Source organism: Dermacentor albipictus, chromosome 1 (assembly GCF_038994185.2).
Source record: "Dermacentor albipictus isolate Rhodes 1998 colony chromosome 1, USDA_Dalb.pri_finalv2, whole genome shotgun sequence".
Classification (NCBI taxonomy): domain Eukaryota; kingdom Metazoa; phylum Arthropoda; class Arachnida; order Ixodida; family Ixodidae; genus Dermacentor; species Dermacentor albipictus.
This window is the reverse complement of record NC_091821.1, coordinates 425,264,118-425,277,164: the sequence shown is the minus strand read 5'-3', so window position 1 is coordinate 425,277,164 and position 13,047 is coordinate 425,264,118. Positions and strand designations below refer to the sequence as shown.

Genomic DNA, 13,047 nt, shown 5'->3' with positions numbered 1-13,047 from the left:
GTTCTGATAGTGGACGACTGTCCGACTGGTCCATCACTCAGCACACCACTTGCCTCCTGGCACTATAGTACGAGGAGATAGATAATGTAAGGGAGCGTCTTTTCACAGCTCCATGTGTCGCACGTGGGGTTGTTGGCCATTCCAATAAGGAAGGCATAACAGTTGGTAAATGAGACACCTAGCCACAGATGGCACAGCATGCTCTCTTTACGTCGTGACAACCAAGGTGGTAGATGCATCTGTATGGCCGAAGACAACGAACGCAAACGACACATGGTGAAAACGTGGGCAAATTGCATTCACGGGACATTAATCGCAGCCCAGCCGCAGCGTCCTTTCGCGAAAGCGGAATCGAAACACACTGAATACCTTCGTGCACAGATAGGGCGGCTTAGCCGGCGTGTTCATTCCCGCTGATATTGCAATATCCTGGAAGCCATTGAAATATTATGTTTGGTCGGTTGTAGTGGCTGCGATTATATACCTGTAGAATTTCCGAAGCCAGTTGTTCATTCGGTCTGTGGCGCATTTTCCTTTGTAGGCACTGAAAGGCTGCCTTGGAACCACTAATAACTGTCCATTGTTGAGGTGGTTTCTGTTTAATGAAATCAATTGCAGCACGGAGCGCCAAAGTTCTCCAAATACATGAAATCTTTAAAGGCCCCTCACCAGGCGCCATAGAAAATTTTGATTTTACGCTGGAAGTTGTTACGTGCTCTCTAAGGAGCGTTCATCCGCAAGAATTTTTCAAATTGGTTCATTAATAGCCGAGATATAAGTGTTCCGGTGCCGCGAACCCATGATTTGAGCAGGCCAGCGTCAAGGCCAAGAGAGCCACTCTCTCCACTTGCCCCGTCTAGCCTCCGCAAGCGAAATTCATTCCCTGTGTACTCCCATACCAGAGCTCGAGATCGCGTGACGCATAGGTCATGAACCGGCCTTCATTTTTTTTCTCCTCGCGTTTCTCCTCGCTTTTCTCCACGCAGGTATTTGAATGGAAGGTGTTTCTTTATTTTGATTGAACATGGACTAGCGCCTTCTAGCTATACCAGTCGTGGTGTACCGCAGGGAGATTCATCATCATCATCATCATCATCATCATCACCATCATCATCAGCAGCAGCAGCATAATAATAAGAATAATAATAATCCTAGTCACGCCCACTGCAGGGCAAAGGCCTCATACTTCTCCAACTAGCCCGGTCTTGTACTAATTGTGGCCATGTTGTCCCTGCAAACTTCTTAATATCATCCGCCCACCTAACTTTCTGGCGCCCCCTGCTATGCTTCCCAGTCCGTAACCCTTAATCCAGTCCGTAATCCGTAATGACCATCGGTTATCTTCCCTCCTCATTACATGCCCTGTCCATGCCCATTCATTTTTCTCGATTTTAACTAAGATGTCTAACTCGCGTTTGTTCCCTCACCCAATCTGCTCTCTTCTTATCCCCTGAACCATACACCCATCATTCTTCTTTCCATAGCTCGTTGCGTCGTCCTCACTTTAAGTAGAACACTTTTCGTAAGCTTCCAGGTTTCTGCCCCGTACGTGAGTACTGGTAAGACACAGCTGTTATACACTTTTCTCTTGAGGGTTAATGGCAGCCTCATTCGGTCTGAATTTAACATGTAACTACAAGAAAGACAGAGAGGGCGAGCAGTTAGACGTATTTATTTCCTTCCATCATATTTTTAAATGCAGTAGTTTGAACTTAAGCATGCCAAAACATTTAATGCCGAGTCGACATCACTCCTTTAACATCATTGACAACATGATCGCAGAAATACGGTTGGGTTGGCTGATATTTGCTACATATTTTCCGTAATAAAGCAACAGATTGTTTTCTTATTCACAAAGTTTTCGCCCATATCTATATCTTAGTGTACATAACTGCACTCTGCACTCACCGGCGTCACTTTGCGATGCCGCGTGACGACGCTATGCAGGCAGTCGCTGTACGGCGACATCCGGTTCAATTCGCTCTATTGGGGCTCGCGTTTTTTATTGGCTAGGCTAATAATTTCTAATGAAGCACTCAAGTAGAAACTTGAGGAGCTGATTATCTTGTCTATATGTTTCCTCCATCGACTCTGGAAATTTTGCGTCCGCTCAAGTTCTGCTTACCGCTAGGACGCTTTCCTACTAAGGGAAAACATGTGCAAGCACAGAGACCGGTATAACACAAATTCAAAAATGTTTTTCTTGCTTAAAACAAAAAGTAAACTCATAAAAGTTTTTCAATTTGTATACAATGAATGTTTCTAATAAATACACTACTTAGCGTATTTTTACCCCGACTATGCTAGCTACCCCGACAATGCTAAATTTACGACTAAACATAAGCTAAAACTAACTTTTTTGCTATTTCGCCGCCAGCTGTACAGGCTTTTTCCCGTTATATTCGTCCCAAATTATTTTTCACTTACAGTGCAACTTGCTGGCAATTAGTTACTATGAAATATAACCTTTCGATAAAAGTTATCCTTCTGCAAAAAGATTCCCAATATGCACTAAATTTTGCATATTTAGTGCCGGATAAAGAACTCGCGGAAATGTAAAGATCGATAACACCTTCTTTAAGTGAAAAGCCTATCTTTATTCTCAAAAGAAAATTGTGCGCTCGCCTAATTTAAGAAGAGAAAATTTTTTGACAATGCGTTTTACGACTCATACTTTCGAGCTTTCTAAAGAACTTGACTTGTTCGTAGCGGTGCTGAAAGCTTTTTTTTTTTGCAAAAATGTTTCACAGAAAAACTTCTTGCTTTAAATAGGTAGTCCTCAGTTTTCTTTTCGATTAAATCGCTGATGGTCGAACGCCAAGGTTGAGACAGTTGGCGTGGAATGACCGACAGGCAACTTACTGTCATAAACAGATTTCCAACATTAGAGGACACAAAAAAACATATGCCTGAATCATTCAAGACATTTCCTGATACCAAAATTGTGCTTGATTGCACAAAGCTTAGAATCCAGAAGCCATCTATGCTGTCTGCTCAACGACAAATCTTTTCCTCGTACAAACCTTATAACACCTTTAAAGCACTGGTTGGGTGACGCCAGACGGCTATGTGCCATTTCTGCCAGACCTTTGGGGAAGGCATGTTAGTGACACAAAGATTGTGGAAACTTGTGGCCTGCTTCAATTTCTTCCGTCAAGCGATAGTGTAATGGCTGACAAGGGGTTCCGCCTGGAAGCTATCCTACCCCCTGGTGTGAAACTGTATGCGCCTAACTTTAATAGAACTCCACAGTTCACACCAAAGCAGGCTAAAGCAACCAGAAAGGTTGTCAGTGCTCGCAATCGTGTTGAGAGAGTTATACACCGCATTGAAGAATTTCACTTTTTTGATAAACCGATACCAATTAACATACTAGAGCTATTAAGCAGCTTGTTTCGAGTGTGTGCATTTTTGTGCGATTTCAAGCCACCAATGATTGAAACACGAGAGTAAGCTAAGCTCTGTGCTTCTGAGTAGGTAGAATGAAACTGCTGAACTTTATCAACCTTAACCTATAAGCACCTGGCATATCCCTTCACCATGTCAGAGTTTTATCATACTTTTATGGGGAGTTCCTCAGAACAGAGGTTTATCTACTTCATTTACAAGTAGCAGGAAGCGGAGCCGCAACAACAAAGATGGTAGCCATTAGTGACCACTTTCTCAACTTCTGTGTCTATGACTGGTTGCTCTGTTGCAGACACGCGGCTAGTACGCCAGTGGATCGGCCGGGCATATCCCATATCAATGCGATGAGTGTTGACTCCTGTCAATTGACATGGGGCAAAGCAAATAAAAAATCATGCAGGTCAAATGCAGATCTTGGAATTTGTGACGCGAACCTGAATAAACGCAGTTTATAAATGCTTTAAACATAATGAAGAAGCATACAATATGGTGAGAACAGGTGTATGCAAAGTATAAGCATCAAGCAACTTTTAGGGATTCTGCACCCCTTGTCACAGCAGAACATGCTCTTTCCAGCCTTTCTCGAAGATTGGAAAAGAACAACCGCACCCCCAGTAGCACTTGCCGAATGGCTAACTCAAAGAATTTGTGAAATACAGTTAACCATTCTGTTAACAATTTAGGATGCTGTAGACATGCTTTTGAAGCGACCCTAATGTGGAGGTTTTATGTAGGAAGCGCTTTTTTCGTTACGCAGAATAGAGCTGGACATACGTGGTCAGCATACAAGGCTTGCGTGAACCACTTCATTGGTACATTTAAACAACTTTTGTTTTTATATCCACATGTATGGTCGGCAAGACACCAGCCACGGTCAACGGAATTCTTGAACTGTCGATTTGACAGTTTCTGTTAAGTCTATTAAACGTCTCTTCAGCCATGTTCAGGAAACTGACCATGGCTGCAGATCAGCAGCGCCATAAGCACCTTCGGAATATCCCTGCCTCTCCTGCACCCTATTCCCCTCATTTACTAGTCTGACTTTGAGTTCCCGCTATCAGCCCTGGACTTTTCCCCAAACTCGTTTCCAAGTACCAGGGTCCCTACCGTGTGATCACTCAAACGTCTCCTTTGAACTGTATGGCAGAACCCCTTGAGCCACCTTCGAATAAGCGCCGCCGAGGGCGGGAAATTGTGCGCGTTCAGCGGCTGAAGCCATACTTCAATCCACATGTGCTATCTTGCCCGTAGGTCTCCTGCACGGCTCGTTTTTTTGTCAATTGACAATTCTACTGGAGAAGAACAAGCAGCATGCTCTGCCTCGGGAAATATGGCGACAACGAGTTGTTCGAAGCCTTGTGTCTGTATTGACTCAGTCGTGTGAGCTCTCGCTACGATGCTCTACTCGCTGAGGGCTTCATCAATTAAACCATAACGCCTCTTGATAGCTTTTACACTCATCGTACTGCTTCCAGTGGATATTTACCTTGTATGGGAGGACCAGAATCTGTCTAATGGGATAACTTTCCCTTCATATCTGAGTCTTCCTACAGGATCGAAATTCCAGAACTGTTTATGAAGTAGTTGTAATTAAATATTCATGTAACCGCTGTCGGAACATTTGGTTGGTGCTATAGATTGGATTTATCAGTTTATGGCGCGGATGTGGAGGTAGGTCCATATAATCAACGGTTCTGAAATATTAGGCCACAAGAAACGCTCAATGTCAGTATATGTGTACCTTTAGTTGGTTCTGCCCCAGATTTAAGAGAATACAAAATGTAAAATAATTTTGTCAATGCATCAATCTAAATTAGCACTATAAATGTGGCATTTTAGGATAAAATTGTAAAAGTTGGTAGATATGAGCTTCCTGTATCATCACTGACATAACTTTTCCGTGTGCGCACTTCGAAAATAGTTTTAATACTGTATAATGATCGTTATTTAAATAATTTACCTGCTTCAATATTTTTACATCGTCTAGTTGTAACCCCCTTAGTGAATGCATAACAGAAGACCATGATGTACTTGAATTAAGTAAATTATTTTACTTTGTGTGTATTCTCAGAAGTAGCACCCATTAATTAGTTAAATCCACTTTGACTCAAAAGAGCCAGACAGCTAAAGACAATACAATGCGCATTCTCAAAAAGACGAACAGAAATCGGTATGGTAATTCCTCTTTCAAAGGGATTGCATATTACAAAATTGCGCAGCGTGTCAATGATCGATTTATTGTTACCCAAGAATACGTTCCCCTCCTTTGACCCTTGTGGTAACGCATGCTTTCGGGAATTATCGGAAAGGACAAATGAACTAATTGTTCCAAAATGAAATAATTTTTTTATTGCTTGCAGTAGTGTACATTTCATTTGTTTCTTGCGCTTGAAGCGCAACTCATCTATTATGAGCTGAAAAGAGGCATCATGTGTAATGTCAGTTCAGCGTGACATGAAATAAGCCGAAATGGATGGTTTCGCAGCAGAAGGAGCTTCTACCACTAAAAAATAATACTGAATATGAATAAAACAGCCGCATGCCTAGGGAAGCAGAAGCACGGCCTCCTGAATGTTTTCAAACATTTAGAGAACGCCACACGTGAGGCACTGGTGGTGGTGAAAATCAAACCTGCATGCTTAGTTCATACATTCACCAGCTACGGAAGAAATCTTTTGTTTTTCGCTGGGGCTAAAAGGTCCGTCCTAACGAAGCAAAGCTGGATTAGTCAATGTCTAATTAATATTAATGGACTGTGCAAGTGAAGAGTCATGTGCAAAACTTTCACTGCAATTGACATGGCTAATTTCTTCAACTATGCTCATCAGTGTCATTGCCAAATGCAGGGTGTTCTGCTGGCATCACATTTAGGAGGCCATTATACAATGCACATAGTTTGTGAAAGCACAATTTTATGGGACTCACAGGCACAGTTACAGCATTTGTGATATTAGCAGGCTGATTGATTTCAGTCATGCGGCAAAATTTATAACTACCGTATTTTCCTATGGTGGTTATAAAAAGAGATACATGTCAATTGTTACCACTTTAACAACGTGAGCGCATATACACATTGCACTAACGCTTGAAACTAGTCGCATTGCTAGCATAAGGGAACGCAACTTTAGTAGAAATTTCCCTTATTGGCACTGGTGAGGAACTTCTGGATGCAGAAAGATACGTGCCTCTAAGTCACACAATTTCTATGTTATGCGAAATGGATAGCGTGCACAATAATAGCTGATATTGGGCTGCTGCTTAAGCATAAATTTCCGAGACAAGAAAAAAATGGTATGAGTAACTATGCACATCTAACACTTCAGAATAGTTTCAAAAGGAGAGTTGCATAATTGACTTCGCTGTAGTTGCCAGAAACTAAAGCTTCAACAAACAAGAAAAGGCCTGTCGGCTAGGTCCCAGCCACCCTTCGAGCATCATTGCAGTAAGCTTAGCCATTCTGCGATATGATATAAGTGCAGAAAGACATGCATGTATATCCAACAGCACTCATGCAGGTGATTATGTGTAACAAATCAAACATACAAATAGTGTTCACGTAATAAAAGATGTCAATTATGCAACAACACATGCAGCCGTAGTCACGACTTTTCAAGCATAAGTCGCATGGCACTATGATGGAAACAGAAAGTTGTACATGCCAACACAGCTGATAATCATTAAGAATGTCCAGTGCATCAAAACTAGTGTTTCTCACTGCATCTTTCACAAACAGTTGCACCTTTCCTCGAAAACGCCTAGGACAGACACCTGCTCGATATACAACTTCAATGCAAATTACAAAAAAATATTGGCGGTACTTCAATAAAAGGGAGTAGAACTGACAAAGTATGCATGCGCGCCAGGTAAATATGAGGAGTTCAATGCTCTCCGAGAGGAAGACTACTACACTTGGCAAATCAATTCACTTCAATTCAGTTCAATTCAGTTTATTTGGACATACATAGATGGTACAGGATGTCCACGAGGCGCGACAAAAGGAAGCAACAATGCCTCCTTGTCACTAATAGGAGGTTAGGAATAGGAGGTTAGGTTTTTACTATTCACTAATAGTAAGGTTAGGAAAGCCTAACCTTACTATTAGTGCATACGCACCACAGCTAGCACCAATATTAAGTGCAGAATGTGCGACTAGCGAGATTAAACAATACCTAAAGATGGAAGCTTTCTTTGGGAACGTTAATGACAGACAGCTGCTCGATATACAACTTCCATTAACATTACAGAAAAAATGATGGCCTCACTTCAAAAAAAAGAGGCTACAAAGCAGCATGCACACCGATTACTATTTGTACGAAGAGCTTTCAGGTTGAATGGCACATTCAGTAATACTCCCTCTGCAAAGCTGGGTAGAGGTATCCAAGCTCGCAAAAGCTCCTCAAACTGGTTTTTGTCAAACCTTACAGTAACAATTTCAGCTTCATTTTCGTTAATGTAAGCAACAAAGTCGCACTTTGACAGGTTAAAAATGCCCATCACCACATTCATTTGCGTTTCATAGACAAGTTTCGGTATGTTGCCGTGAAAGTCCGCGAACGAGTTTTGAAGTCTCAAAGAACACTTCAAGAGCTCGAGCTTTTCCTCTGCAGAATTCACAGCTGAATGTTACCACACCATCCGGTGGTGCGCCAACAATTGGCATATCCTTAAACACCTTGATTCATACGTCTGCAACACAAACAATATGAGCGCCTTTCTTAAGTCACCGAAATAGAACTGCTTCATCTCTGCTTCCTCACGCGAGCCATCTTTCATTGCAAAACATTGATGAGTTGTTCAGCGCAGAAGTAGATTGACGACTCCTCGCAGGTTATGGAGGCGTGTTTTTTTTTTGTTTTTTTGTCCAAGCTTTGTGTACGAGTCAGGCGTGCGCGGGCTATTGTTGCCGTAACCATGTCTTTCCTATACTGCATCCACAAATGTGAATGTGCCTACAGTTAAAGACTCAATTTCAGTAATATCCTAATCCATGTACGCTTGCTTGACCCAGGCCAAAAATTCTGGCCCCGGAAGTTCGAGCTTGCTCTTCACAAGGTCCATAAGAGCTGCGATCTTTTGGACGGCTGTAGAAAAGTGTAAGAAGTAGACAAAACTTGTGTTCAAATTTCTGCAAAACATAGCAAGAACTGGTAGCCTTGCATTAGTCTTTGATGCAGAGACAATGCACTTCTGGTTATCATTTCTTATTGGTTTAGGTGACATACAGCTCTCCTTGGTGCTAATAATTGATGAGGATGGAGTTATGTTAAACTTTACCACGGCACGTAAAAAGTTTTAAAACAGACAAAATAACATTCATAACAGACGACTATCCGCAGAATTCATAGCAACACCGTGCTACATTTCACAAATTTTTATCCTAGCCCCAAGGCAGCAGCATTCAAAAGAATAAGGTACCACCCGGTGTCAAGCTTGCAGCATGCGCCGGCTGCTGAGCAGGTGGCGACTGGAGTGGCGCTCTGAATAATTAAGACAACTCTTACTTCACTTAAGCTAACACACAAGCACAAAACAAGAAAACAGCCTGAAATAAATGAGACTCTACAAGGCCAATCAATGATGGAGCGTGGTTGTCAGCGCTAAGAATTTTCATCCCTGACCTTAATTGAGTACTTTTACAATATTTTTCACACATCCCACTCAGTTCACCGAAAGTTAAAGGCCGTATAAGTCAACCACACAACAAAACAAGCATCTGTGGGCTTTGTTGATCAATTCCTAATTGTTTGAATGCGCTGGATTTGTGCAGAGGGATTAGCAGCAAACAGTGCACTGCCGCCTATCATTTATCATTGGTCTAGGTAACCCACAGCTCTCCCTTTACTTCTAATATTTGTTGAGGTGGAGTTATGTCAAACTTTGCCAGAACTTTTTTTCCACACAGATAATATAACGTTCATAAAATGTATGATTTCATAATGTATGCAGCCCGCGTACGCGGCCCATGTCAACAGCTTAAACAGCTTCGATGGCAATCCGTCCTCATATGTATGTTGCAGCCGCATGAACTTTTGTCTAGAGACGCGTAATGCAGATATGCTATGGTCAAACACAGCAAAGCACGCTCTATTCTCTGGTGCTGCAGTAACTAAGGAAAAGCAGATTACGAGAAGCTAAACTCCCCAGCTGTCTTTCGCACAACTCAACTATGCCCACAACGGTCGCGCATAGAGGAAAATGAAGGTCTCCGTAGAGGCGAGGTCGTCTGAATGCGCATGCACACTGCCACCCTTCAGCGGGCGCGATGGCTAAAGCAGCGCTCCAGCCTCACTGATACCTACTAAGTGGGCGGCCTTGCCGAAGCCTCGGAGCCTCGAAGCCTCGGACCAGCCTTTCTCGGAGTGCGTGCAAGGCTGGTCCAGCTTTGCGCGTACACGCGCCACGCGCGGCGCCGTTCAGCTACGCTAAAGAAATTGCTGGCTCTACCGTAATCGAGAGTAGATGTACGCGCGAAATGGCTACCGGCAAAGCAGAGTGGTTGAAGATGATACTAGCCACGATCTTTAAATGGGTGTAGCGCACGTTCGCAACTGCACAACACCGCACCACACCGCATCACGTCACACTGTGCATTGGTCCATGTGGATGCAACATTTTTCTGTCACCGATGGAACCTCATTGCAAGTCTCGTCTCAGCCAAACAGCCATCCGCGGTGCGCTACACGCTGCCGGACACACGGCGGAACTCACGGACCGCTGGCCTGAAATAGAGTAATGGCAACACGGTCTCAGCACCAAAAATTAACTATTAACTCTATAGTGCCCTGTACATGTATTTTGAACGTCGCTGTTGGTTATGATAAATAAAACTTCAACGTACTAGAAGTTACAGCTTGTGTGATAGTGTGAACAAACATTAGGAAGAAGCCGGAAGCAATATATCTTGTAACTTTTTTGGACAGTAACTAGCTTATGTAGTGCATACCTGCAGAATGCATTGGGGACCAAAGGCCGCATTTTCTTACGTTTTGACTGGTTGCATCTCATTTTATTCTCACAACGGTGCCCGTATGTTCTCGTTTCATTCTCGTTTTAAGTGCCCCGATAACGGCTCAGGAATTTGGCTCAAGGTCTCTTGAAGGTCGGCGACAAGGGGAGCTAAAAGCATTTTATGCTTAACAAGCAGCTATCAGCAGCATTTCTGCTAACGGCACAATACTTTTAGCAAATATTTATCTTAGATCCAAGGCTGCAGCACTAAAAAAATAGTACCTTCAGGTGCCGAACTTCCTGCAGCTACCACTTCAACCGGTAGGTGGTGCCTGGACTGGCGCGGCAAATGAATAAGACAACTCTTCAACTGCGCTAATACAAACACAAAACACGAAAACAGCCTGAAATAAATGAGATTCTACTGGGTCAATAAATAATGGAATATGTTTTTCAGGAATGTGTATCAATCACAGAATGCAAGCGAAGCGCAATAAAATGACAACCAGGGGGTACAACACATGTGCTATCCGTCTGTCAGGCTCTGCGTCTATCCATGTTTTGCGCCTCAATTGCAGTATGTCGTACCAACAAGGCCACGTTTGTACTTAAGTGTACCATTCCTCAACCTTAATTTAGTGTCTTTACAATCTGTCTCACACACTACACTCAGTGCAACGAAAGCTAAAGGCCATGTCAATCAACCAAAAAAGAACAACCATCTGCGTGCCTCAGAAAATGCGTGCTTTGCTGATCCATCCCTATTATTCCATTGCGCTGATTTTGCACGAAAGGAATTAACGGGAGATAGTATGCTTCTGCTTCTCATTGGATGAATGTGCGTTATCTTTGCTCTGCAAATAGTTCATGAAGTGGATTGTACTGAGTGGCGCAGGCCTAACAAATACACACACACACTAAAATAGTCACAAGGTGTTACTGTATGGCCTTTTTCTATGTGTCTTTGGCCTGCACTGCTCAATGCAACAATCATGTAGTAACAAGCCCAAATATTTGCCACGTTGATGCGTCTGAGTTGCACCAAAGTTTACCCTCTAGTAGCAATAAAACGGTAGCGATATCGCAAGGCGTGTTTTTGGCTTGCTGTTTCCACGAAATAGTTTCTGCGCGCGTTGGTTACTACATGAACAAAAAATGCAACTCATCTAAACATTGACCAGGTGCAGAAGCTTCCGTCTCTCGTGGCACCAGTAGGCTTAAACATAATGCCACACTACACGCCGTTTTAATTTAACTAATAAAGGAAGGCGAAAGTTACAGTGGCTAACAACCGCCCAAAAGGCGTCATGGGGTTTTGGTGAGAATGCAAAAGAACATTCCTTGTAGTGGTAGATTTGGTTGTGCTGTATGCAAACGGTAGTTATTATTCTCAATCTGCACAGAAAGTTGCGAGAACCAGTTTGTCACACCACTCAGCGGTGCAACCTTTGCAGTAGAGCTGCATGCTAAGTAGATAACTTGCAGATTACTGTAGGTAATTCTGCTGTTAATAAGTGTAACATGTGTGATGTGCAAGGTGAAAGCCTTTATATTATATACAAATTATCGCACTTCACAGGTATTATGATGTAAGACAGAAGTTCATGCTAACAAGTGGTGCTGCCTTCGTGGTAACGGCTGGATATGCACAGGCGGCTCGAGTCGTGGCATGTCTCATTGCATGTTGGCGCACATCTGCTTTTGTTTGAGAGTTCGTACGTCTAGTTCTGTGGTCTCCCTATGAGTAATAAAATAAACATTGGCTTCACAAACAAAATATTAATTTCCTGTAGCTATGACCACACTTCCCTGCTTTCCACCAATGTCGACGTAGAACGGCTATCGGGCCCACCTTTAACTGTTTCCAGCTAGTTTCCAGTGTACTACTTCATAAACACAATAACAAATGCGGATGAAAAAATTCTGATAGACTTTTCACGATTCTTTTTAAACTGCAAGATTGCACCCTCCGACCAGTGAGCTTTCCAGAGCACAAGAACTATGAATTTGCTTTAGCTTTAGCTGCACAGGCTACCTGACAAACTATGACTGTGTTTTATTGCCTCCTGTTTTATTGCCTTCTCCTCCAGGACGAGGCGAAGGATCTTAGCAACCTCCACCAAATGCGACGAGGTTTATTGTCGTTCACAACGTTGTGGAACGCTAGGTAAATCAAGGCACTGCAAGGGCTGTCCGTAGCATGAGGCTCGCTCGCGATCAGGGTACGGCCCTTCATCTTCCACTTCAATTGGCACACACCCAGGGGCGCGTCAGCTTCATTACAAGTTTATATGGCCAATAAAGCTACTATCTTTACTTGGCACTGATAGCTACTAATTTGCTGTCGCAATCGGTGCTTTGCCTTTTGGATGGAACAGCGAATTTTCAGTTAGCGAAGTCTCTCTCCTTTTTTAGAAACAGGGTTTGCCAGATGTGAAGGTGCATCAGAGAATACAGTCGGCACAGCGTCACCAACAAGCGCTGGCCGTTTCCGTTCAAGCTCGGCAGCCTCCCTGTACATCACGTGCTTGAATGTTCTCTCCATGAAGAGTTCACCAAAATGACGAGAACACACTACGCATGTATTGTTGACTATCTTGTCGTCTCGGTTAATGTTTCTGGCCCCTTCTTGCAAGTGAACAGGATCGACAGGGGCTCGGATCAATGACACCTATGCCGCTAACGACTTCC

General features: G+C 43.1%; 1 long non-coding RNA gene across 1 annotated transcript in view; it reads right to left on the bottom strand.

Annotated features, from left to right (window-relative positions):
* Positions 1-7,339: 7,339 nt before the first annotated feature.
* Positions 7,340-13,047, bottom strand: part of LOC135896535 (uncharacterized) — a 79,182-nt gene continuing 73,474 nt past the window's right edge. Inside the window, exon 3 of the long non-coding RNA XR_010562735.1 lies at positions 7,340-10,127. This is a non-coding gene — a long non-coding RNA (uncharacterized lncRNA). The remainder of the gene's footprint in view (positions 10,128-13,047) is intronic.